Genomic DNA, 26,834 nt, shown 5'->3' on the forward strand with positions numbered 1-26,834 from the left:
TATATAAAGCATACATATTTTACTCGAAAAAAACAGTCGTTCTCTTTCTTTCCCTCCTGTCCATCAGAAACCTTCCCATCCACACACGCACGTTCCTGTTCACCTCTCCCAGCCTGCATCGTCATACGAACAACAAAATGCATAACACCATCCCTGTGTAATCTCTTAGACCTTTTCAAACATTTTTTTACCATAATTATCAGCGATGGTTTCCTCGACGCGGCAGAACCTATGCGTATTCAATTTATTACCCATTTTTTTTAACCCCCACTGTGTCATGTCATTATTACTCTAATTAAATATAATATTGCATAATCTTTTTCTTTTTAACCATTTCTACCCTATTTATCGAAGATTTCCTTCGGCGCGACAGATCCTATGCAAACACGTTTTATTACCCCTATTTTTTTGGGTCCCCGATGGGTCAGGACCGAATTTCCCCCCGCCATTCCGTCTGGCGACAATGGTCGAGTGGTGGGGGTATGGCGACAGTGGTCGAGTGGTGGGGATATGGCGACAGGGGCCGAGTGGTGGGGGTTTGTTTTGACGGGCCATACCTGCCCACTTACTACTAAAAAATCAATCAAAATTGAAAAGAAAGAAATGTTACAAATGAAATGTCACAATAAATTATAATAAAAATTAATAAATTAATCCTAACGATTAATCATATATGTAATTATAATAAATATGTTAAATGCAAAGTAAAATGCATTGAAATTCGAATATTATTTTGTATGTTGAGAATATTTTTTCTTATTACAATTTAATTTTATCTTCGAAATACGATGAAATAAATAATATATACATAGGCTGTTCATAATGAAATCGAACTTAAAAAAATCACCTAAATGCAATAGTGTAAAACCATCTTGTAATACTGTGTTATCGAATTCTTTATCAACTTTCCCATGAGTATGAGTATGTTATTGTTTTTAAATTATGTTTTATGATGGTTTTAATAAGGATGTGTTCAGTTTATGTGGCGATTTTTTAGACAAAAATGATGAAGACTAAAAAAACGTATATGTGCTAAATTTTGTTGAAACGTGAAAACCAAAACACTTAAAGTTTGACTTTTTATAGTCAGTCCTTATATATAATTTAATAACAATCAAAAGTGAAAATGACAAGTAATTTTGCAGATGTATTGGTATTTATATTTATTAACATAATTAAATTTCAAACTAATATCTTTAATATCTAACAAACTCGAATAACTTATATTTCCGGCAAATAGAATAAATGCGAAATTCGATGGATAATTATTAACATAATATTTTTTATGTAACCTAATATTTAATACTTGAAAATGAAGAAATTAAATTCTACAATAATTCTATCCAGACCACTTAAGTCATATCTTAAAATTGAATCTATTTTGTGAATATCTGAAACGCGAAACAATTCATTAAAATATAATTAATGCTGATTTCGAGCAGATTTCGAGAAAAAATACTAGAGTTTACAAATCTAACGAATTGCAAGATTCCTCGAGTCATGGCCACTAAATTACATCGAACTATAAGTTTATTTTACAAAATAATATATAAAATTATAACGCAAACAAAATTTGCCTATATTTTCGATTATTGTTTATTCGAAAAATCGACTGAAGAATTACATAGTTTTGTACAATAATATTTTTGACTCGCCAATCATTAATCCTTCCATTATTTTAGAATCTTCCATTTCTGTGAAAATAACAAAAGCTGGAATAAATGCTGCGCATTGTAATTAATTGCTATCGGATGTAATTTTTGCAAAAGTAGATAAGCCTAGTTTGAAGTAATTATGTGCTCTCGATATATATTTGCCTGAGATTCTCCTAAACAATGTTCTAATCTGAAGCTGTTCTTTGGCTTTATATTTCATGTTTGATGAAGGAAAAACATTTCTATAGGGACATAACATGCGCAAATAAATACACACGAATATAATATACACACACATGCTCACACACAGATACACATTTGAAACATTAAATATATCATTTGATTTTAATGTTAAAAATGCAAGATTTTATTTATAATTATGTAAATAAATGTCTTTACATATATCGTAATATAAAATTATGAAAATGTAAAGAAATTGATATGCACCTTTATATATATATAGCATACGTCAAATAAAAATAATGTTAAATATTTATTATGGATTTTATTAATATTTGACACATGAAGAGGACCATAAAAATAAGACTTAAATATATGTCATATTATCGGATAAATAAATTTTAATATTAATAATAGCAATAGAAAAATTAAAATAGAATTAAGCACATCGCATGAATAGAAAAATTCATTTTTTTTCTATTACATTATCATCGCTTAATTAATATTTTTATAAAAATCATCTAAACAGATTATATTTCCGAAAAAACTTTGAAAGATACGAGCTTCTTTTTTCATCTCGCTCTTCAGTAAATTTATAAATATAATATCAACCAAATATAAATTTAAATAACTCAAAATTTTAATTAATTTCATTGGTCTGCAATATTTTAAAACATGTTGCTCATAGAATATATCGCGCACGAAATAAAACTATGCTTATTAACATCGACAAAAAAGTGAATCGAGAAAGAGGAATTTTATATAGCTCCCATAATTACAAAATTCTCTAATAACTAAGAAATCTCTAATAATTTTTCTAGTTATAAGAAACTAAGAAAATAAAATAATTAAAATAATCCTAAATCATTTATTTTAATTATAAATATATTTAAATGTGACACATCGTAAATATGGAATAATCAAATAATTAAGCTAGAGTTAAATTTTTCATAAAAATGCATTAATTCTTGCCAAAATAAGAAATTAAAAAACACTTCTCAGGTCTACATCTCTTTTTTTATTGTGGATTTATAAATCTGAAACAGTTCTCTCCTTTGATTTTTCATAGTTTGAAGATAACAGTTTTATCACAATCATAATAACATACACATATACACGAATACAAACACACTTACAGATGCACATTAATAAAACATATAATTTAATATTAATTTCAAAAATTCAAACTTTATTTATATTTATATGAATTTATTATCTCATATATCGTAATACAATTATGAAAATATAAAGAAATATATAGGCGCCCATATATAAAGCGTGCGTCAAGTAAAAAAAAAATAAAAAATCCCTCGATAATGTTAATGTTGAATCATAAAAAAACATTTAAATATATATATTATCGAAAGAATAAAATAGAATGCTAATTAGCTATAGCAATATTATATCAAAATTAAAATGGAATTAAGTATTGCGCATGATTACACATATTTATGAGAGAAAGATAGTTCAATTTTTGTCCTATTACATTGCTACACCGCACAATTAATGCTTTTACAAACTTTGTAAGCGTTATTTAAATACATATGTATCCAATAATATGTAAATGTTAAATTCGACAGCGAACTGTTGACTCGCTCCAAATGTTTCTTACAAAGAATCCAAAAAAAGTAATTTAACATTTGACATTTATAGATGTATTACTATATATACATATGTATATATGCATAGATATATATATATGTATTTATACAAATTAATATATATGTATATATGTATATATAAAACTATGTACATATATATATATATATATATATATATATAATAAATATATTTATATATGTACATAAATATATACAATATAGATGCATAGATATACATATATGTACATAAATATATATATATATATATATATATATATATATATATATGTATTATACATAAATATATACAATATAGATGCATAGATGTACATATATGTACATAAATATGTATATATATACATTATACATATGCATATACAGAGTATATTAACTGTTTTATCGAAATTTAGCATTTACATATCATGAAACAATAATCAGCATTTTTAAGTTATATGTTTTTTTTTCAGTTAATTAATAACACAAGAAATTATAAAACAATGAAATTCAAATCGAGACAAAATTAACAAGAACTGACAGTTTACATTTTCGAGAAAAAGAATACCAGCTTTTCTTTATTACGATCTTCCAAAAATTTATTAATTTACTCAATCATACCTTAAATTTTAATGACATAAATAATTTTATGCATTTTTGAATTTTTAATAGAAGTTGCTCGTAAGGTATATCACGCACGAAATATTAATACTAATCTTACAATTAACTCAAATCGACAAAAGATTGAGTCGCGTAGAAAGGAAAAAAGTTTCTATAATTACATATCATCTTGCAATAACAAATCACTTATATCAATCGTTTCAAAATGTGTGTCCGACTCATGTACTTCTCAATTCACTTTATATGGCCGTCTCTTGAGGAGGGCGAACGGATTCGGCAAATTTATTGAAAACTCCGATAAAGAGGATATTTCGACGCGTTTTATCATAGATCAGCCAGACAAACGGATAATTACAATACACGTCGACTCGATTTAGGTTCGAGGAGAGGACCCTTGTCCGGTGTAAAACATGATGATTGCACTCGCGATGGTTTCCCTTTCCGAAACATAGACAAAAGTACGATGCACGGCATTGCCGAGGCGCACGGAAGATATATCATCAGCACCTTCTATTTCGTGAATCGCGTCGAATGATATTAATTCCTCGAGACCTAGAGCTAGAAGCAGCTCACGGATTTTCAAATTTTTCACCACTAGAAACGTCGGCCACTTCAAGGAGTTTCTACTTTCTTTCGATGTCGTATCATGTAACAGATCGCGCAATTTGCGCTTTCCATCCTCAGTCGACAATCGTTGGACCATATCGGAAATGTCAGTGTCGGTAGCAACAATTAAAAATAAAATAAGCGGCAAATTGGTAAAAATCGACATCTTGTTTTCAACAATATCAAAAACAATTATAATAACAAAAATTTTTATTATTCTAAAATTTAAACCTTCTGTTAATGCATAATTATTAATTTTATTATTAATGTCCTGGTACCAACTGCGTGTTTTTTTGCACTGTGACATTTCTTTAGCAGCTGCTGAATATTCTTTTTCGTTATAACTTAGAAGATTATTTTTAAACAAATATATTTGTATTTTGTTTAGTATAGAAAAGTTTCGACATGTTTAAAATTTAAAGTTGCTTTGGATATTTGGATTTCCGTTCCTTGACAGAAGGGTTAAAGCGCTGAGTGCTTTAGAAGGTAAAATAAATGTTTACAAAATATGTTTCGTTAAACAGCTTTCAATTAGTTTCGTTAAATATGATACAATTAAATGAAAAAATGAAATTATAAAAAGCTTTACATATATATATTATGTAAAAAAAGATGAAATTACAAGATGATCTTATGACATATATCAATGAAAGGGAAATTGTCTGTATTTTTCATGGAATTAGCCTGTATCCAAGATCGACACAAAAGAGAAATATAATAACTAACAATTATTCTCAAACGATTGTTAATAAAAACGTCAAGGTCAAGCAAAGCTTATAATTCTATTTCCAAGAAAACCATAACAACGATATCATCGCATGCGTATTGCGAACAATTGCTAGCCACTAATTTTCTTCTCGCCATCGATTTTGGATACAGGCTCGATGATCAATTCACTTTCCATTTATAAATGGTCTAAAGATTATTTGCTCACATTCTCTACGCTTTCGTTTGTCAGGAATTGTCGATACACTTGGTGCGTCAGATAGGCAGGCCGTTGAAATTTGGAATTCTTGCAACTTAAAACGGAGGATGTTCATCAAAATAAATTCCATATTTTTTCTGGCTACGCTTAATTTCGTAGGATAAATCATGTAACCCATTAAGAAATTGTTTATTATTCTATTTATGATATTTATTCCTCTGATAGGAGAATTGATAAATTTAAATACTTCTGATGCATCGTTCAAAATTTGAATACGCTTTAATATTAAGAAATTATGCGACCTAAGCCAAAGTTTAACATGTTCATCGTAGAAGGGCTAAACCACATATGTATTATTCCGTAACTGAAAATATCAAAGAAAATATTAGTAAGATTTTCACTTATTTCTTGATAAAAGACTTCTCTCATTTTTAAATCGCGTTATTCAAATTTTTATATTAGCACCCGAAATCGTTTAAGTACGCGTGTTATGCTTTTTTAAATCTAAAATTAACTCCAAATTGTGCCAAATTACTTTATTAAAATAAATCAAAATAAAAAAGTGTTAAAATTATAAATATATTTCGATAAGTAAACTTTCTGATATTTATTAAAGGCTCTATCATTAAAATATTGAACAGTGACAAATGTAAGATGTATCCAAACTTCAAATATTTTAATTATAATTAAAAATATATTTTCTTTTTTGTAGCCGCTATTAATTTATCTGAGTGGCAAAGTTTTTGTTGATAGATTGTTTTTACATTTCAATAGATAAAAAGTCTGCTATACAAATTTTGACACTTTTCTTATTGTTTCCATCGTTTAGTACAAAAATGCTTTATAATTATTTACTCGTAATGGAAGTTCTTTCTTTAATTTTAATTCGTAGTATTGTAACAACCCATGTTTCGATAAATTTGTTAAATCAAGAATATCTTTTAGCCGCTCCTCGGTGTTACCATGGACTATTAAATAAATCACCATAAGTCCCTCATATATGAAATGCGGACTAAAGGCTAAATTTTTCTTGGGGTCGATTTGCATGACTTTATGCAAACAATTGATCGCGAACTCGAAACGCTTTTCCGCCAATGTATCCTCTAAAAAATAAAAAATACGAGTAAGAAAAAAATCGAGCAAAATATGGAAGAAAAAAATATTCCAATTAAATAGTTACAATATATTATAATTTAATATTATAATTAATAAATTATAATTAATAAATTGATCCTAACAATTAATTACATATATAATTAAAAATATGTTAAATGTATATTGTATTAAAACTTGTTCGAAAATTATTTTGTATGTTGAATATTTTTATTTATTACAACTCAAATTTAATTCTAGAATCGAAATACATTATAATAAACTATATATATATAATAACAATTTAAAGAAAAAAAAAATTCACGAATATATTCTCATCTATGTTTACTAACATGATTATATATTCTAACTTTGTTTAATATGTAAAAAATTAGACAAACCGTACTTTATTTGTATTACCATTGTTATAGCCCTAAAAGCTATAACTATAATTATTAAAATCACTTAATATAATTATTATTATTTTGTATATATTACACAAAAATAAGTAAGACGCATGCTTGCAAAAGCGCTGAGGCAATAAGAATTTCGACAAGCATACGAAATCCGAAAAACGAGACTAACGCTGAGTAAGCACTGCGCTAATTAAGAAATTACCAAAATCGCAAGCAAAACGTTCCATTAACCTCCTTCGCTTGCGACTAGTAACCCAATTATTAGATATAAAAAGGACCCTAAGACAACTCTCGAGGTCCCAGTCAAGCTGCAGTAAAGCGCAAGTACGTTAATAACAAACCACGACACGATTGTAAACAAGTGATCTACGCAACAACTGTGTAAGCATACTTTATTTTGCGTCATCCCAAGACGCTCATATACTTTGTACAACTGACTATTTATTTTAAATATATTGTGAAACCACAAACGGAAGTGAAATTCCCCCTGACGTTCCCGAGCTTCCTAGTTCTAATTCGGTAACGATCCCTTAACTATCCTGTGCCTCACAAGGGCATAACACCATTAATTAGAATAATCACAAAATTCAAATTTAATGTATTCTTAATATAAATTAATAATTATTAATATAAATTAATAATGATATTTATTAATACTGACAATGCGAAAGTCATTTTACAAATGTTCTATTTATACTTTACTCAAATCTAATTTCTGTCGTTTTTGAGCTGACGAAATTACACCTTAAAATTTAACTTATTTTGTGTATATTTAAAACGCGCAACTGTTCGCTAAAATATATTAATGCTGATTTCGAGCAAATTTTGAGAAAAAGTACTAGAATTTAGCTTATTAAAATTTAACAAATGGCAAAATTCTTCAAGTCATGGCCTCTAAATTACAAAGAACTGTAAATACATTTGACATTAATATATAAAATTATTCCAGATTATTATCTCTTCAACAAAAAAACTCGAAAAGTTATATGGATTTATGCAAGAATATTTTAACTTACCAATTTGTGATATCTGTTCTCGTTTCATTTCAATTTATAAAATAGCAAGAGCAGGAACAAACGTGTGGCCTAGATGAAACGCACAAGTCTTTTATTTATTAAATATTGCTTTGATCGCAATATTATTTAACAGCTTTAGTCTCGCTCGCACATTGTAGTAGTTGGCGTTATTATCTGATGAAATTGTTGCATAGATAGTTGAACCAAGTGTGAAATAGCTTTGTCCTCCCCATATACATTCGTTTCAAATTCTATTGAACAACTTTTAAATCTGAAGCCGTTCTCTAGCTTTATACAACCTTGACGGAAAAAAACGTTTCTGTCAGAATCAAAGCATGCGCAAATAAATACTCACACAAACACACACACTGGTACATATCAAAACATATTATTTGATTTTAATGTCAAAAATTTACAATTAATTTATTAAAATATTTATACAAATATGCGTTATCTCATACATCTTGACACATTTATGAAAATATACGTAAATAAGTAGATATATATACATATATATAATAAATCAAATGAAAAAAGGAGTCAAAAATTTCTCATTAATTCTGTTAATATCTGATACATGAAGAGAATCATAAATAGAAAATTTGAATATTTGATTAAAAAAATAAAATTAATACTATCGGCTATAGCAATATCACAGCAAATTTACAAAAGAGTGAAGCACATTGCATGGTTATTCATATTTGAGATAAAAGAATACTTTAGGCTTTTTTCTCATATCAAGAGACACGGTAGTGTCTCGCGCCTAGTTTGGGCGAAGCCGACCCTTTAGAAGCGAGGCACCGTGTATCTTTACGCGAATCGGACAGTTGAGATAATCATAGATTTCGGATGCTCAATAACGGCTGAAGCGATCGAGTTTTTATTAGTCTTAATCGATAGATTGAGGTCGAATTATATGAGGAAAGTGTCTTTATTTTTGCTCTATATGCTTTGTAAACGGAAATATTATGATGTTAAGTCTCAATATAAAAAATTTCGTGTAAGAAACGTCCACGTCGTTCATCATCATCATCGTTCATGCAAGTCCCATTAGGGCATACGCGCATTAGCGCATGCGCGATTCTTGTACAGTTCCACCTTTTGGTACAAGGGTGCGCTAGTGGCGCTTTCATTTTTATGTTATTACCACAGACCACAGACCGATGTGTGCTTATAGGTTATAATATAATTATAATCGTAAATGTTAATTGTCTGGACCCTATTTTTGAGCTTCGGGAACTTAGCCGGTTGGTGATTGTTGTCGAAAATAATAAAAGTCAAATAGAGAAAAATATATATCTTGTGGTCAAATGCTTGATTCCTTCAAAAATGAGCTTCATAATAAAGAGTAGCTAGGTTACGGTCTAGACATATCATGTTTCATAATTGTACAATATAGTCTATGCATACATAATTATGTATTTATTATTTCTGTTTTCTGTTATTAGTGATACATATGTTAGATGAACAATTGACGTTGTGTGTGAAGCAACAAGTGATAGTTTTATGCTCGCAATAGCTTAAAATGTATAAGACTTTATTATTAACTCCTGCGGCAGTCTTTTTGGCAAAGTATATCTAATACTAAATTGATAACGACAATGGGAACTACAGGTAAGTTTCGTGAATATATCTTGTTTTATAATTTATTGATGGTTAATATGCTAATTAAATTTTATAAAAACAAGTTTATTTATGCATACACAAAAATTTCTCTCTATATCGTACAAATCTTATTCTAGAGTGTGAGATTTATCTTTTGGAACATTCAGATAGTATATCAACCGTACCGTCCCTTATTATTAACATTAATTCAGGATGTGGAGCCAGATGATAAATTACTTACTCTTGCATGGCGTATAATTAATGACAGTTTAAGAACAGATGTATGTTTATTAATCCTTATCAAATATCTATTGGCAAGCAGTATTAATTTTAATTTTACAATCTAGTGTGTATTAAAATCTAGTGTGTATTAAAAAGAAATTTTATATTTAACAAAGTCTATTTTGTTTTATTACAGGTTGTCTGCAAATAGCTTGTCTGCTAAATTAAAAAAATAGCACGATATATAATTAATCTATTGTGGAAGAGATATGATGAAATGAATGAGATTCAAGGTTTACTGGCTAAAATGCCAAAGCAAAAAGCAACACCACAACATTAATATCAAGAACCTTATTTGCCAAATGTTTGGGATTTGCTACAGCGAATTAAGTTGACAATATTGTTTTGTATTTCATTTATTTATTGTTTACTCGAACAACCAACGTAGTACGCACGTACGCATACACAAACACGCACGCACGCGCGCAACTTCATGTACATTATTAGTTAATAGTTAATTAATATCTCTTTTGGCCGTTACGTCTGCCATAATAAAATAAAATAAAATAACATCTTTGTAGGACATTAATATGTGATGCGTTGGTCGTTCGAGTAAACAAATATGTATATATAAATATGTAGAAATATTCTAGAGATACAATTTTATTCACACACGCGCGCGCGCGCATGTGGGTGTATTGAGAACAATTGTATCTCTAGAATATTTCTACATATTTGTTTACTCGAACGATCAACGTAGCACACACGTACAAATTAAGAAAACAATTATTAGTAAATCAAGCACTCGCACCAGTTCAACCACCAGCGCAAAAACCAGTACGAAAAATTAAAAACATTTCTCTTTTGGTCGTCACATCTGTTGCCATAATAAAATAAAATAAAATAACATCTGTGTAGGACAATAATATGTGATGCGTTGGTCGTTCGAGTAAACAAATATGTATGTATAAATATGTAGAAATATTCTAGAGATACAATTTTTTTCACATACGTGCGCGCGCATGTGTGTGTGTTGAGAACAATTGTATCTCTAGAATATTTCTACTTATTTGTTTACTCGAACGATCAACGTAGCACACACGTACAAATTAAGAAAACAATTATTAGTAAATCAAGCACCCGCACCAGTGCAAGCACCAGCGCAAGAATCAGTACGAAAAATTAAAAACTTTTCTCTTTTGGCCGTCACGTCTGTTGCCATAAAATAAATAAATAAAATAAAATAACATCTGTGTAGGACATTAATATGTGATGCGTTGGTCGTTCGAGTAAACAAATAAATATACGTATGTATAAATATGTAGAAATATTCTAGAGATACAATTTTTTTCACACACGCGCGCGCGCACGTGTGTGTGTTGAGAAAAATTGTATATCTAGAAAATTTCTACATATTTATAGATATTTGTTTACTTGAACGACCAACGTAGCACACACGTACGCATGCACGCACACTCACCCATCGACACACACAAACACTCGCGCGAGTGCCCACACACACACACACACACACACACACACACACACACACATGAACGCACGCATACCCATGTACATTAATAATTAATTATAACGAAAATTTTGGCCGCCACGTCTGTTGCCACGTGGTCTAAAATAAAATAAATAAAATAAAATAACATCTGTGTATGACAATAATATTCGAGTAAACAAATAATATGTAGAAATATTTTAAAGATACAATTTTTCTTCGCACACACATACACACACGTGCATGTGCGCGTGTGTGTAGAGAAAAATTGTATCTCTAGGATATTTGTACATATTTGTTTACACGAATATTATTGTCATACACAGATGTTATTTTATTTTATTTATTTTATTATAGACCACGTGGCAACAGGCCAAAAGAAATCGTTATAATAATTAATTATTAATGTACATCAGTATGCGTGCGTTCGTGTGTGTGTGTCTACGCGCGCACACACACACGCACGAACGCACGCATACTCATGTACATTATTAGGTATAGTTAATTAATATAACGAAAAGTTAAAAACATTGTTCTTTTGGCCGCCACGTCTGTTGCCTCGTGGTTTATAATAACCTCCTCGATCGCGATTTCTTCCTCCTCGTGCCCATCTGCGAGGAAGTACTGCAATACAAAAATGTAATTTTATTATTATTTATAGAATATTATTATTTATAGAATATTATATTATTTATAGAATATTATTATTTATAGAATATTATTATTTATAGATTTACCTTTTATATCTTGCGCTGGTACCTGCGTTGGTGCTTGTTCTGGTGTTTGCGTTGGTGCTTGCTCTGGTATTTGCGCTGGTGCGTGCGCTAGTGCTTGCGCTGGTTCTTGAACTGGTGCTTGCATTGGTTCTTGCGCTGGTGCTTGCACTGGTTCTTGCGCAGGTGCTTGTACTGGTGCGGGTGCTTGATTTGCTAATAATTGTTTTTTTAATTTGTGCAATTCGTTTTGTAATGTAGCAATTTTTATTTCGTATTCTTTATCTAAAAACAAAATTAATGTGATTAGTTATGTAATCAAATAATATACATATGTCGTGTATAACAATTTACACATAAATATTAAATATATTTAATTAACATTTATATATACCTTTACTTTCCTGCTGTTGTTTCTTATTAGCCATGTCTTCCATATTTTCAGCTACTTTAGCTAATTGTATATCTTCGTCTTCGTTGTTTTTTTTAAGCGCATCTATATAAACAAACATATTGAGTTTATTGTATATAAACTAGATATATAAATTACTATTTTGAATGCGTGTATGAATGATAGTCTGTTATGTATATATTTTCTGTTTATGCAGTATAGGAAACATGTGAAAATGATTAATTTTATATAAGTAAAAACTTCTTTGTTAAAATGTTATGTTATCGAAGAAGAAATTTATATTAAGTATCATGTATTGTAAATGAAACATAAAAGATCAGCATAACAATATGTATATAAATTGTATATGTATATATACACAGTGATGTGTGTGTGTATATGCGCGAGCACGTGCGTGCGTGTGTGTACAGATACATCTATATATATTACACATAGTCACGCTAATCTTTTATGTTTCACTTACAATACATGATACTTAATAAAATGTTTAAATTTCTTCATCGATAACATAATATTTTAATATAGAAGCTTTTACTTATATAAAATACGTTAAATTTAATTTTATATTTACCTTTTGTATGTTGCGCCATTTCCTTTTTAGCAGTATTAGCTAAAAAACAATTAATAAATTATTAATTGAAAAATTAAAAAATACTATCACATTGTAAATATATGTATAGAATAGTGATGAGTTTTCCAGCAAGTGACACAAGTCGACACAGTGTGACACAGTATAATATCATTCTATCACTGATGTTGAAAGAAGATAGAATGATACTTTGAGTAATAATGTATCGTCTATCCAGTGCTGGGATTTACTTGCCATTTACGGCGAGATTTCGAGACGTACGCTTCTTGCCCCCCACTCCTCGCTCGCGCTATAGCAACGCAGCGCCGGCCGCTCGTAACTAAGGAGCGCGGCACATAGTCTCAGGAACGTGCGTATCAAACGTAATAGCACAATTAGCATTCTAATAGCAAAAGTTATTATTAAAATTTTCTATTCAATCTTTTATTTTGTATTAATAATACAAATAGTTATTATTCTATTATTAATCACGTATATGTGTTCTTTTGCTATTAGAATGCTAATTGTGCTATTGCGTTTGATACGCATGTTCCTGAGACTATGTGCCGCGCTCCTTAGTTACGAGCGGCCGGCGCTGCGTTGTTATGGCGCGAGCGAGGAGTGGGGGGCAAGAGGCGTGCGTCTCGAAATCTCGCCGTAAATGGCAAGTAAATCCCAGCACTGGTCTATGTGGTTTGCTGGAAAACGCTCAGTGATATCTTGTATTTCAATTCTTTTAATAAGTAACATTTTAGTTTTCAATACAAAATATCACTGTATTTAATAATATAAGTAATAAATATTTTTATTCAATTATTGCTTGCATTAATTTGCGTTTTAGGTTATATTCCTTTAATTGCCTTAATTAGTTCCTCAATTAGTTCGTTTTCGATATCAATATGATGAAAAGTAATGTTTAAATATAATTCAAGTTAATCGAAGCTGGTGAAATTAATTATAAAAATGTAATGTAAAATATGTACTTACAATATGTTCTTTTATGATGAGACATGTGAAATATCGAGGATATATCTAGAATGATCCAGAATCCAGTTCCAATTTATCCTCTATGCGCGAGCGCTATGCCGGCAGACATTGGAAAGGTATAGATTCCTCCCATTCGTCATTTATACGCGTGCATTGTTTCCAATAATGTCTGCCAGTATAGCGCACGCGCATAGAGGATGAATAGGAATTATATCTTTCTCTCTCGCACAAATCTTGGGGACACTTTTGTTACCAAAAAGTATGTTATCTATGGATGCTTTCCATTTAGCAACACAAATTATTTGTTAACTTACTTAATGTTTACTTTTATCAGCTGCAACATAAATAAACGGAAGAAAAGAGGAGGATAATTAAGAACAACATAAAAGGATAATAAAAAACATAATTGCTAATATTATTCAGGTATGTTTATGAATGAATGACATTTAACCAATTTATAATATTCTATTATTTATAATTTTATGCATTGTATTTTTAATTCTGCTATGCATTCTCAGTATCGTTACATTGTTTGCTATTTATGATTGGTTTTAAGATCTGGTTTTAATATAATTGTCAAGGTATACAATTATCTTCTTATTGTACTCGATACACATACATACATATGATTATTTAGTTAAATTATCGAAACATTATTTGAAAACATGTGCTTTCACAGTAATAGTATATATATTACAGTTAATAATATTATATTAACTTTTATTCGCTTTCTTATTTTATATCAATAATTACATATTTATAAAAGAAATAATAGCATATATGATAGTGTAACAAGAAAGTAGTTATTATTATGACAGAAATAGTAAAATGATAGCGTAACAAGAAAGTAGTTGCAAATACCATTATATATACTACATACATTTGATTGACATTCAATACTATTACTATACATATATGTGACATACTATATTTCTTTCATAATATAATAACTGTTTTCTTATTATACGCTATACCATTCTATCTTATTTCTTTTATAAGTACATATTTTCTTATTACGCTACCATTCTATTTTATTTCTTTTATAAATATATATTGTTGGCATAAAATAAGGAAAAATTAATAAATTATCACTTTTTACGTTATTTATTATTATTTCTAAAAATATATAAATGTTCTTATCCATATTCTTGGAGAAAATTAATAATGTTATATTTGTTAAATCATTTAATATTTACTTTTTCAGTTACAATATAGATAAACGGAAGAAAAAGAGGAAGAGGATAACAAAAACAACGGAAGAGGATAATAAAGAATATAATTTCTATATTATTCTCAGGTATGGTTTATTAATTAAATTAATTTCTAGGAAAATTAAAGAAATCATAGTAATTAAACTCATTTTTAACAAAAATAAAATAAAATTTATTTCTTAGAAAATTTAAAAATTAAATTTAATTATAAAAAAATTAAAATTGAAAGATAAAAAATTAAAATTAAAATCTCATTCCACAAAATTCCATATTTTTTCATCATGTCCATATACATATAACATTTTATATGAGATTTCATTTGAAATTATAGTTACCCCTTGCCCTGCTTGAAAAGGGAGCGGGGGCGACTTTACGTAGTTAGAAAGTTAATTGACCATCCCTAAAATCTTTTATTTTTAATTGTACAACAAAATGTTCCAGAAAAAAGTTGTTTAATTTGAAGGGAGACAGAAAATGGCGCTACTAACTTTTTTCTGAAGGGCATTTATGTTTTTTTTAAATAGAATTATTATAATTTTTTTTATATAGATCGAATACTCGCAATTTTCGGCATAACAAGTTATAAGGTAAGATGGCCAAAAATGAATAGTTTACGAGATATTTTATATTTAAATATTTTAGTTTATTAAAATTACTGTTAAATTTAGAAATAAAATATTTCGTAAACTATTCATTTTTTGGTTACCTTTTAGAACTTTTTATGCCGAAAATTGCGAAGAATCGATTTATAGAAAAAAATTATACAAGTTTTATTTAAAAAATTATAAACTTAAGAATGACCTTATATCTTCAAATGACCTTAAAAAGCGCCCTTTAGAAAAAAGTCAGTAGCGCCATCTTCTGTCCTCTTTCAAATCAAACAACTTTTGTCTGATTTCATACACATTCATGTATCATTTATTAATAAATATATAATTAGATATTTAAAAACATTTAGAAAACGTTAAATTTGAGAAAGTAATTTCTTAATGAACAGTTTGTAATGTTTGTTCACATTCTTAGCTAACAGTATTCTCTTCTTTAATTATTTTTAGTCGTGGTAAAAGTGAAGAAAGTTGTATTAATCCATGTATAAATTATAAATACTAAATAATAAATTCATTTATATTTATCAAATAATTTGTTGTTTAAAGGTATGTAATTTCTAAAGGTCCATTCCCTTTAAATAATGTTAATGTGAATGTTAATGAAACAAGTTTTAATTTTCCGCGCAGACCAAGAGCTCCATAATGTTAATGTGAAACAAGAAGTTTAATTTTCTGCGCAGACCAAGGTCTCCAGAATTGACGATTTCAGTTGCGACTTCTCACGTGGATATACATATAGGTAAGTATAATCAATTTTAATTATTTAAAAAATCACAACGAGGCTGCTGTGCGCCGATACAGAGCTGCTGTACGCCTGTCAAAAACGATTGCTGTGCGCCGAGATAAGGCTGCTGTGCGCCTGTCAAAAGCGGCTGCTGTGCGCCGATACAAGGCTGCTGTGCGCCTGTCAAAAGCGGCTGCTGTGCGCCGATACAAGGCTGCTGTGCGCCTGTCAAAAGCGGCTGCTGTGCGCCGATACAAGGCTGCTGTGCGCCTGTCAAAAGCGGCTGCTGTGCGCCGATACAAGGCTGCTGTGCGCCGATACAGAATACTGTGTTTATAAAAAAATTGTTATACAAAATATAAAAGTAAAACTATTCTATATAAAGTAAAAAGTCTATATAAAGCTATTGTTTATATAAAGCATTTATCTTATATATACACATACGAAAATGGCTGTAAAGACAAACAAACAAATAGTTCTGCCTAGAGAAAAAGATATAATTATGCGAGGCGAATGGTTAACCGATATACATATGGAACATTTTGACAATCTTTTAAAAAATTGTTCAGATTATAGACCTGTCCAAACGTGGCGATTACAACTTTCTGATACTATTCAGGCTATGCCAATTGATAAAAAACATATACAAATATTACATAGTTCGTCAGGTCCATCAGATGGACATTGGGTGTGTAGTTATTACGATACAAAAAAAATATTTATTTATGATTCATTAAATAATAAAAAATTGCATAGACAACATGAACAATTCTTAAAAAAATTATTTCCAACATTTAACTTTGAAAAAAAATCTGTCAAATTTCCTACTGTACAATACCAATCAAACGGTAGCGATTGCGGGGTTTTCGCAATAGCCTTTGCAATTTCATTGTTATTCAATATTAAACCCGAAAAAATAAAATATGATCATAGTTTAATGCGTTTGCATTTAATTAAGATTTTTGAATCTAATGTTATTGAGCATTTTCCACAAGATCCACAATATGCTCCTCAAAAGGTGCTTTCATTAGTAGTAATAAAAGCAAGAGAGACTGAAGCAGATCGTATACGTACTATACGTCGATGTGAGACGGAACAATAAAGTTTAAATCGTTTAGAAAAGCAACGTCATATTTACCAATCTAAAAAAGAATTAAATAATAATCAATTACAATTAACGGAAAATGCTTCAAAGGATTGCATGAAAACAAACAATAATATTTATGAAGAAAGTAAGCAACATGATTTGGAAAATCACTGCGTAAATAAACGTGCACGCTATACAGAAGATTTAGAAAATAATCAGACTGAAAAACATGATTCATATGAGCAAGATTTAGAGAATAATTGCATTGAACAGCACGATCTATATCAGAGCTGTCCACGTTTTGCACTTTTCGGCCAATTTCCGAGGCTCACCGCCTAGCGGCCCCCACTTACGCTCGAGACCTTAGCAACGCGTTACCCGGTTGGCCCGATAACCGTAGTTGCTAAGGTCTCGAGCGTAAGTGGGGGCCGCTAGGCGGTGAGCCTCGGAAATCGGCCGAAAAGTGCAAAACGTGGACAGCTCTGATCTATATGAACAGAGCTTAGAAGATAAATGCGCTAAACGACGCGATCGTTATAAACAAAATTTAGAAGATAATCGCGCTAAACAACGCGATCAATATCGGCAAAAATTAGAAGATAATCGCGCTAAACAGCGCGATCGATATAAACAAAATTTAGAAACTAATCGCGCTAAACAGAGCGATCGATATAAACAAAATTTAAAAGACAATCGCGCTAAACAGCGCGATCGATATAGACAAAATTTAGAAACTAATCGCGCTAAACTGTGTGATCGATATGAACAAAATTTAGAAAATAAACGCGGTAAAAAGCGTAATCGATATCAATGCAACTTAGAAAATGAGCGCGCTAAAAAGCGTAATCGATATCAACGGAACTTAGAAGATGAACGCATTAAAGATCGATATCGATATGAACAAGATTTAGAAAATAAACGCGCACAAAAGCGTATGCGTTATTCGAAAAACTTTGAGCATGAACGAGATAGACAAAAAAGATTGGATCCTAATCGCAAATGGCTTTATAATAAGCGATATTATCAGACAAAATAAAATACAAAATAAAATCAAGACAAAATCTACATTTGAAATAAAAACTTGCAATATTGTCAAAAATATTACTAAAAAGTATGAACAATTCAGGTCCAAAAACACAATAAAACTTTATAATTCTTCAGAAATATTTATAAAAAATATTATTGAAAAAATCAATATTAAAGGTCATATTGATAAACGATTGAAAGCCGAAAAAATTGTACGTTGGTGCATGTGTATTAGAAAAAATTATATTCGCAATATATACAAAATGTTAAGTTTGATTAAAAAGAAATCAGAAGTGTATTTGACTCTTGTCGCAGATTGTTCTACAATTGAAGACAAATTAACTGCGCTATGTGGCGAATCTAGACATACAGCCTCATCTGAAAATTATTTCATTGAGTCTACATATCAGTATGATGTAAATCCATTGGAACCTTTGGTAATGAATGTAGAAGGAAAAGTAGTAAACATATTACCATTAATAACAGAACGAGCTAAAAAATCTTGGTCGTGTAATATTTCAAACTGTAAAATTAACGATCCGCTTTTAATTGACCATTCTCAGAAATCTCTGAAGACCGTAAACACATGTACTTCAAAGAATGAACCAATTCTGATGTGTAATATTGCAAGCTGTAAAATTAACGATCTGCTTTTAATTGATCGTTATCAAAAGTTTCTCGAAACCGTAAATACATGTACTTTAAAAAATGTATCAAAACTGATGCAAAGTATTCATAAATGTACTATGAAAACTTCAAATGAGAAATTGGGTCATATGCGTAGCTGCTATATTGATTTAACACTTTGCAAAGGAATGTTTCTTCCAGTTCAATTATTATCGCCTCATTTTCCAAAAGTAAGATATATGAAGCGTTTAATTTACCAACTTACAGCTTTTTATCGAAAGATGGAAAATCTAGATGATGCATTAAATTATGCTGATATGAACACTTTGAATGAAATTGTGACTACTGCACAGGAGAAAGTAGATATGTACAGACATCAACGGACTGATACAATTTTGAGTGATGATGATATTATTTTTAAATATCGTAAAGCATTTAAAGCGTTGACTAAACGCTCTATGGACACACCACGACATGTTTGCGTATCGTGCGAGAGATTTTGTTGTAAAAAAATGTTTCTAAAGTCAATAGTTTTCAGACACTAATTTGGCGAGATTTGATGACGTATGTACAACAAAAAGTTGATGCGCAATACATATGTAATTATTGTGCAAGCAAATTTCGTAAAGGCTTAATGCCTGCATACTGTGTCTTAAATAATCTCTTTACAAATCAGGTGCCTGAAGTAATATCATCTCTTAATACATTCGAAAAAATTCTTATACAGAGAGCTAAAGCGTTTCAAACTGTTCTCAAAATGGGAAGTGTTATGAATAGAAAGTTGCCTCAAAGACAAATGGTACCAAAAGTTAAAGGTAGAACATTTCATTTACCACTTCCGTTACAAGAGATATTGAATAAATTATGTTCTAATACTGATCCAATAAATATTAATCATGAATTATACATATTAGTTAGAGGTATCCCGACAAAATCAAAGATTATTTGGGAAGAGGTAGTTGATGTTAAAAAAGTATTTGATGCTTTAACGTGGTTAAAGCATCAAATACTTTTTTACAATACTTTAACAATACTTTATACTCTCATATTATATTGCCAAATAATCATAATGATTTACGTTTACCAAAATTAAAAAATTCTGAATTCCAAATGGAAGAGACAGAAGATAATGCAGAAGTGGCTGATGATGAGACTAAATTATTAAATGATCCGATAGAAGAGATCAAAAATGATACAGAAGACCAACGGAAAGCAATGTTAACTCAAGTTACTAATGCTGAAGACGATGGCTATTACGAACAATATACTATCTATCCTTTATATGAAAAGAAAGCAAATAAAACTGCGACAGCCTTATATCAAATGTTAAAAATTCAGGACTTGCCTTTGAATAATCGTGAGCAACATTTAGATTTAATGTGTTTTCCAGATTTATATTCTTCTGGTATTAATGGACAACGTGAAATTAGACAGGTTAAACTTCATGATCATGAATTTATTAAATGTCGTTTGACATCTAAACATCCACAGTATAGATTGAATCAACAATACTTATTTTATTTATTGAACGATGCAAATATGCGTCAATTAAATCGTGGAATTTTTCATAAAATGAATGTAACTAATCCGCGACTTCGTTATACAGCTGCAGAATACTTAGACGCAATGTCGAAAGAATTATTGGAATCTAATTTGAGTACAATATTTGCCACACTTCGAAATACGGAGCAATATTGGCGTAGACCGAGAAGTGATTTAAATTGTATGACACAGCATTATGACCTGCGACCTGCGACATGATTTTTAACACTAAGTCCAAGTGAATGGTTATGGAAAGATTTAGGTGAATATATTCGTGAAGTAAATGGATGGCATGACGCTTCCTTTAGCATTAGCGTACTCATTGCTAGAGATCCTGTATCAACATCCAGGTTTCTCGATAATAAGTTTCGGGCAATGCTTGACTTTATCAAGTCTAAAGATCATCCAATTGGAGAAGTAACGCACTATTTCTGGTGACGAGAATATCAAGGTAGAGGTATACAACATTTTCACTTATTAATTTGGATTAAAAATGCACCGATTTTCGGTGAATCTACTATGGAAGAAGTCTCTAAATTTATTTTACAACATATAAGCTGCAAAATGCCGGATAAAAATATTTCGCCATTATTATACAGTCGTGTTGATACGCATCAGCGACATATACATAATGATTATTGTCTTCGCTCTAAAAAAGTAGGACGTAAAGTTATTCGTCGATGTCGTTTTGGATTTCCTCGTCCCGTTACTGAAACTTTGAATATAAGAGATGTGGCAACTTCGATAGCCGGTAGAAAACAATTGAAACATAAAAGTAGACTTTATGATCTTCCTCGAATGGATAATGAAGTTAATATAAATGACTATAATCCTGTTCTTCTTACTGCATGGGAAGGTAATATGGATATACAATTTATTGGTGAAAAATCATCGCTGCTTACCTGGTATGTTACTAAATATATGAATAAAGCGGGGAAAAGTGAATTGTCTGAGACTATTCTTGATAGTAAGGATAACAAAAACAAATCATTAGCTAGTCAGCTTTGGAATATTGCTTTGCGATTTACGAATAATAGAGAATGTGGAGCTCTCGAAGCTGCTGATACATTGTTAGGTATTCCTTTGTATGGAACTGATCGAAATACAACTATTAGATGGTTAATCAAATACGATATAGAAAATTAAAAAGTCGCAGAGAAATTGAAACTCTTGATGCTGAATCTACAAATATATTTTATCAATCTTTGATAGATGATCATTATCCACATAGACCAAACGAACTAGAAAATACGTCTCTTTATGAATTTGCACAGTGGTACGATATCTCGAAGATCAAACCGAAAAATAAGTATATTGAATATTATAAAATACGTAATGGTTGTTATCTTAAACGACGACAGCGCGGATGTCTTATTAATCATTATAGATATAATGTTAATACACAGGAAAATTATTTCTTTGCGTTATTGCTTATGTTTAAACCATGGCGAAAATTAGAGGATCTTAAAAATGAATGCGATACTTATGCCGAATCGTTTCACAAAGTAAAACTGCATCTTGTAAAAGCATTGCAATATCATGAAAGATTAGAAGAATTGCAAAAAGCATTTGAAACTGCAAAACAGTTAGTTCAGCAATGTTTAGATGACGATTTACAAAAAGAGCAGTCTCAGGATGATCCTGAAAATGCGATAGGTATTCAAAATATAGAGGCTGGTGAAGCAATGCAAGATTTTAAAGATCTTGGTGATAGAGCGATTCGAGAAATTGATGTATCTGAAATGATAGTAAAATTAAATACGGATCAAAAACGAGTATTTGATAAAGTTATCAATGTTGTAGAGTCCGATAAATCAATATTACGATTATATGTTAGCGGAGAAGGTGGTACTGGAAAAAGTTTCTTAATCAAGACTATTAAATGCTGGATAAAACAAAATCTCAACAAAGATACTGCTGTAGCAGCACCTACTGGTATAGCAGCATTTAATATAGATGGTTTGACAGTTCATAGATTGGTTCAAATACCCGTTGAACATGGTCAAACTCCTAAGTATAAACAATTATCTGATCATGTATTGAAAGTTTTACGAGCAGATCTTAAAGATGTTATTCTTTTTGTAATTGATGAAGTGTCAATGATATCTAATTTGACTTTAATATATATACACCTTCGATTGTCTGAGATTTTTGACACTAGTGATTGCGATGATGGTTGGTTTGGTGGAAAGCATATTCTTTTATTTGGAGACTTGCTTCAATTACCTCCTGTACGCGAAGATTCTATCTTTATACATTTATCAGATAAAAAAATTGCTAAATGTCTTGGTTCTTTAAATGCTGTTAATTTATGGATTACATTATTTGAGTATGATGAATTGACAATCAATATGCGCCAGCAAGGAGATGATTCTTACCGTGAGTTATTGTCGCAAATTCGTATAGGTTTAGTGACAAAATCTGATTGTAAAATTCTAGAGAGTAGAAAAATATCTTTCAAAGCTGATTATTTCGAATCTAGATTAAATAAATTATGTGATTTTATTAACAGTTTACCATCGGACACTGTTTGTTTATTGCCAACTTGTAATATGTGTAATGTCCTTAATGATGCAATGTTAAGTCGCATTGTTTCCAAAGAAATATTATTAATTGCTCAAGATACGATTGAATGTATACCATATGTAAAAAAGAAAGTATTAAAAGTATTGTCAAATAACGATGATGATAATTCTCGAACAGCTGGGCTTTCAAAACAAATTACAATTAAAATTGGAGCAAAAGTTATGATTCGGCGTAACATCGATGCTAGTTTGGGTCTTGTAAACGGTACAATTGCTAAAGTAATTTCAATTGTACGAGAAACGTCTACTGACGACGTAGAAAAGATTAAACTTCTTTTACCATCCAGGTTTAGAATATGAAATTGAAAGAATAAAGGTTAAATTTCAGGTATTGGATAGAGCGTATGTTATACGAAAACAATTTCCATTATCTTTAAGTTATAGCATCACTATTCATAAAAGCCAAGGATTAAGTTTGCAAAGTGTTGTTACGGATATTGGCAATTCTGTATTTAGTTGTGGTCAAGTTTATGTTGCCTTGTCGCGAGTAACATCTCTAGAAGGATTGCATTTAATTAACTTTGATCCTTCAGCAGTAGTTGCTAACAATGAAGCTATTATTGAATATAATCGTTTAAAACGGATACACAATCCAAAAGCAGAAATGATTGCTGTGTCAAAAGAACGTTGTCATAAAGTGAAAGATGTTCGATGGGCGTTACCAAAAGTAGTTGCTTCTATTCAAAAATCAAGTTCAGATAAAAAAATTCAAGATATTGCTTCAAATCGAAGAATTCAAAACACTGCTTGGGTTATACATGGTTTTCAGAATACAGACAAGGTTTCATGTTATGCAAATACAGTATTGCAATGTTTATTACATTTAAATGTTATTAGGCAACAATTGATTAATTGCGACAAAACAGATGTTTTACGTATATTAATGCATCGATATGAAAATGGAATGCGTAATCTAAATACCTATGCAATACGGCAATCTTTAGGAGAATATTTTTCGAGCATCGTAAAACGAAATGCGTATGATTTTCTTACGGCACTTTGCGAAAAATATGATTACTTAAGAAATTTGATACAACATTAGGTAACTTCTACCAAGCGATGCAAAACATGTGGCAATACAAAAACTATTGTTGAAAATAATATTGCTATTTCAATTTCCCTTGATAATTTAAAGGAAAAAAGTTATAATCTTAATGATTTATTAAATGCTACATTTTCACATTGGTTTCACTTACACAACGAATCATGTGAATGTTGTACTGGAACTGATAAAATATTTAAAAATGAAGTAACATTAACAAGAGAAATAATTGTTATTCGTTTAATACAATTTTTATCACAAGATGGTAAATTAATAAAAGCAGAACACAAATTTAACTTATGTGCTGTTCCAACAACTAAAGTATTAATAGCGGGACAATTATACAAGACGATGAATGCTATTCTTTATGATGGTTCGTGCACCGATGAAGATCATTATATAAGCATATGTAGAGAAGGACTATCTAATATTTGGATCGAAATTGATGATGCGCAAGTTAAAAAGAGGCAGTGGCCTAGAGATGCTAAAGATGTTTATATAATATTTTTACAAAAAATAGCAAATAAATAATATAAATTAGATATAAAATAAAGTAGTTGAAAAATTCTCACTAAATAGATTTTTATAATATAAAATTTATGATAATATTTAATCATTTAATATTGCATTTCGATCAGTCCTATATAAAAGAATGTATCGTAATGTATTAGCAATTTCATGACAACGCTTTTATTCTGCATTATTCGTAAAGTGCAAAAAAATATTTTTTACATGCATAAATTGTCAATAATTTGCTATTACTACTAAAAATGGAATAATATAACACACTTTTTGTTTTATTTATATATTTAATAATGAACTAGATAAGCAGCAACGATTAGTCATCAATGGACTTAGAGGTATAGATTGTGAATAATAAATATATTTTTAATGACATATTAATCTATAAAAATAATGATATGAAAAAGTTGCAACTGATAAATAAAAACCTATAAAAATATTTTAATTAAATATGGTTGTACAAAATAGTTGTCTTTATCTATAGTAAGCAGAGGACCGTCGTATTTTGAAATATGACGGGGGTGGTGGCGGGTTTTTTGCTTATTTATTTAAAGATGTTTATCATACAAAAATGAATGATATCCCTATAAAAACCTACCTTTAAAAAAAGGTAAAAAAGGCGCCTAGTATGGGCACGCCAGTAGTGAAAAATTACACATTGCAAACCCATGTAGAATCGTATGAAAAATTACTCATTGCAAACCCATGTAGAATTGTACCATTGCAAACCCATGTAGAATCGTATGAAAAATTACTCATTGCAAACCCATGTAGAATCGTACGAAAAATTATCCATTGCAAACCCATGTAGAATCGTACTACAAAAGTAATGATATCAAAAAAATTGTGCACCAAGTGAAAGTAGAAACTTGTATCAGTGGAAAATTTAAGTTGCAAACCCATGTAGTAAAAAATTACCTATTGCAAACCCATGTAGAATCGTACTACAAAAGTAATGATATCAAAAAAATTGCGCGCCAAGTGAAAGTAGAAACTTGTACCAGTGGAAAATTTAAATTGCAAACCCATGTAGAATAGTACCTATGTAGAATAGTATAATTATAGAGACCTCTCTTCACGCTGGAAGTTGCAAACCCATGTAGAATTGTATAATTATAGACCTCTCTTCACGCTGAAAATTGCAAATCCATGTAGAATCGTATAATTATAGACCTCTCTTCACGCTGAAAGTTGCAAACACATATAGAATCGTAATAAGAAAAAAATAAGACAAAACACAAAAAAACAGAATTAAAAATTAATACAAGCATTAAAAATTAAAAATTTATGCAAAAATTATATAAATTAATACAAATAAAAAAAAATAAAAAATTTAATTTAAAAAACTAGGCACTACTAAATTAAACAATATGCTAAAGTTAATTTTGAAATTTAGCAGTGCCTAGTTTTTTAAATTAAATTTTTTATTTTTTTTATTTGTATTAATTTATATAATTTTTGCATAAATTTTTAATTTTTAATGCTTGTATTAATTTTTAATTCTGTTTTTTTGTGTTTTGTCTTATTTTTTTCTTATTACGATTCTATATGTGTTTGCAACTTTCAGCGTGAAGAGAGGTCTATAATTATACGATTCTACATGGATTTGCAATTTTCAGCGTGAAGAGAGGTCTATAATTATACGATTCTACATGGGTTTGCAACTTCCAGCGTGAAGAGAGGTCTCTATAATTTTACTATTCTACATAGGTACTATTCTACATGGGTTTGCAACTT

General features: G+C 29.8%; 2 pseudogenes; both read left to right on the plus strand.

Annotated features, from left to right (window-relative positions):
• The first annotated feature begins 482 nt into the window (after positions 1 to 482).
• Positions 483 to 10,273, plus strand: LOC145945158 (cyclin-C pseudogene; annotated as a pseudogene).
• Positions 10,274 to 19,864: 9,591 nt separating this feature from the next.
• Positions 19,865 to 23,833, plus strand: LOC145945351 (uncharacterized; annotated as a pseudogene).
• The last annotated feature ends 3,001 nt before the right edge of the window (positions 23,834 to 26,834 follow it).

This window comes from Prenolepis imparis, unplaced genomic scaffold (genome assembly GCF_030444845.1).
Source record: "Prenolepis imparis isolate NDT839.2.m4 unplaced genomic scaffold, iyPreImpa1.0 SCAF_14, whole genome shotgun sequence".
Taxonomy (NCBI): Eukaryota; Metazoa; Arthropoda; class Insecta; order Hymenoptera; family Formicidae; genus Prenolepis; species Prenolepis imparis.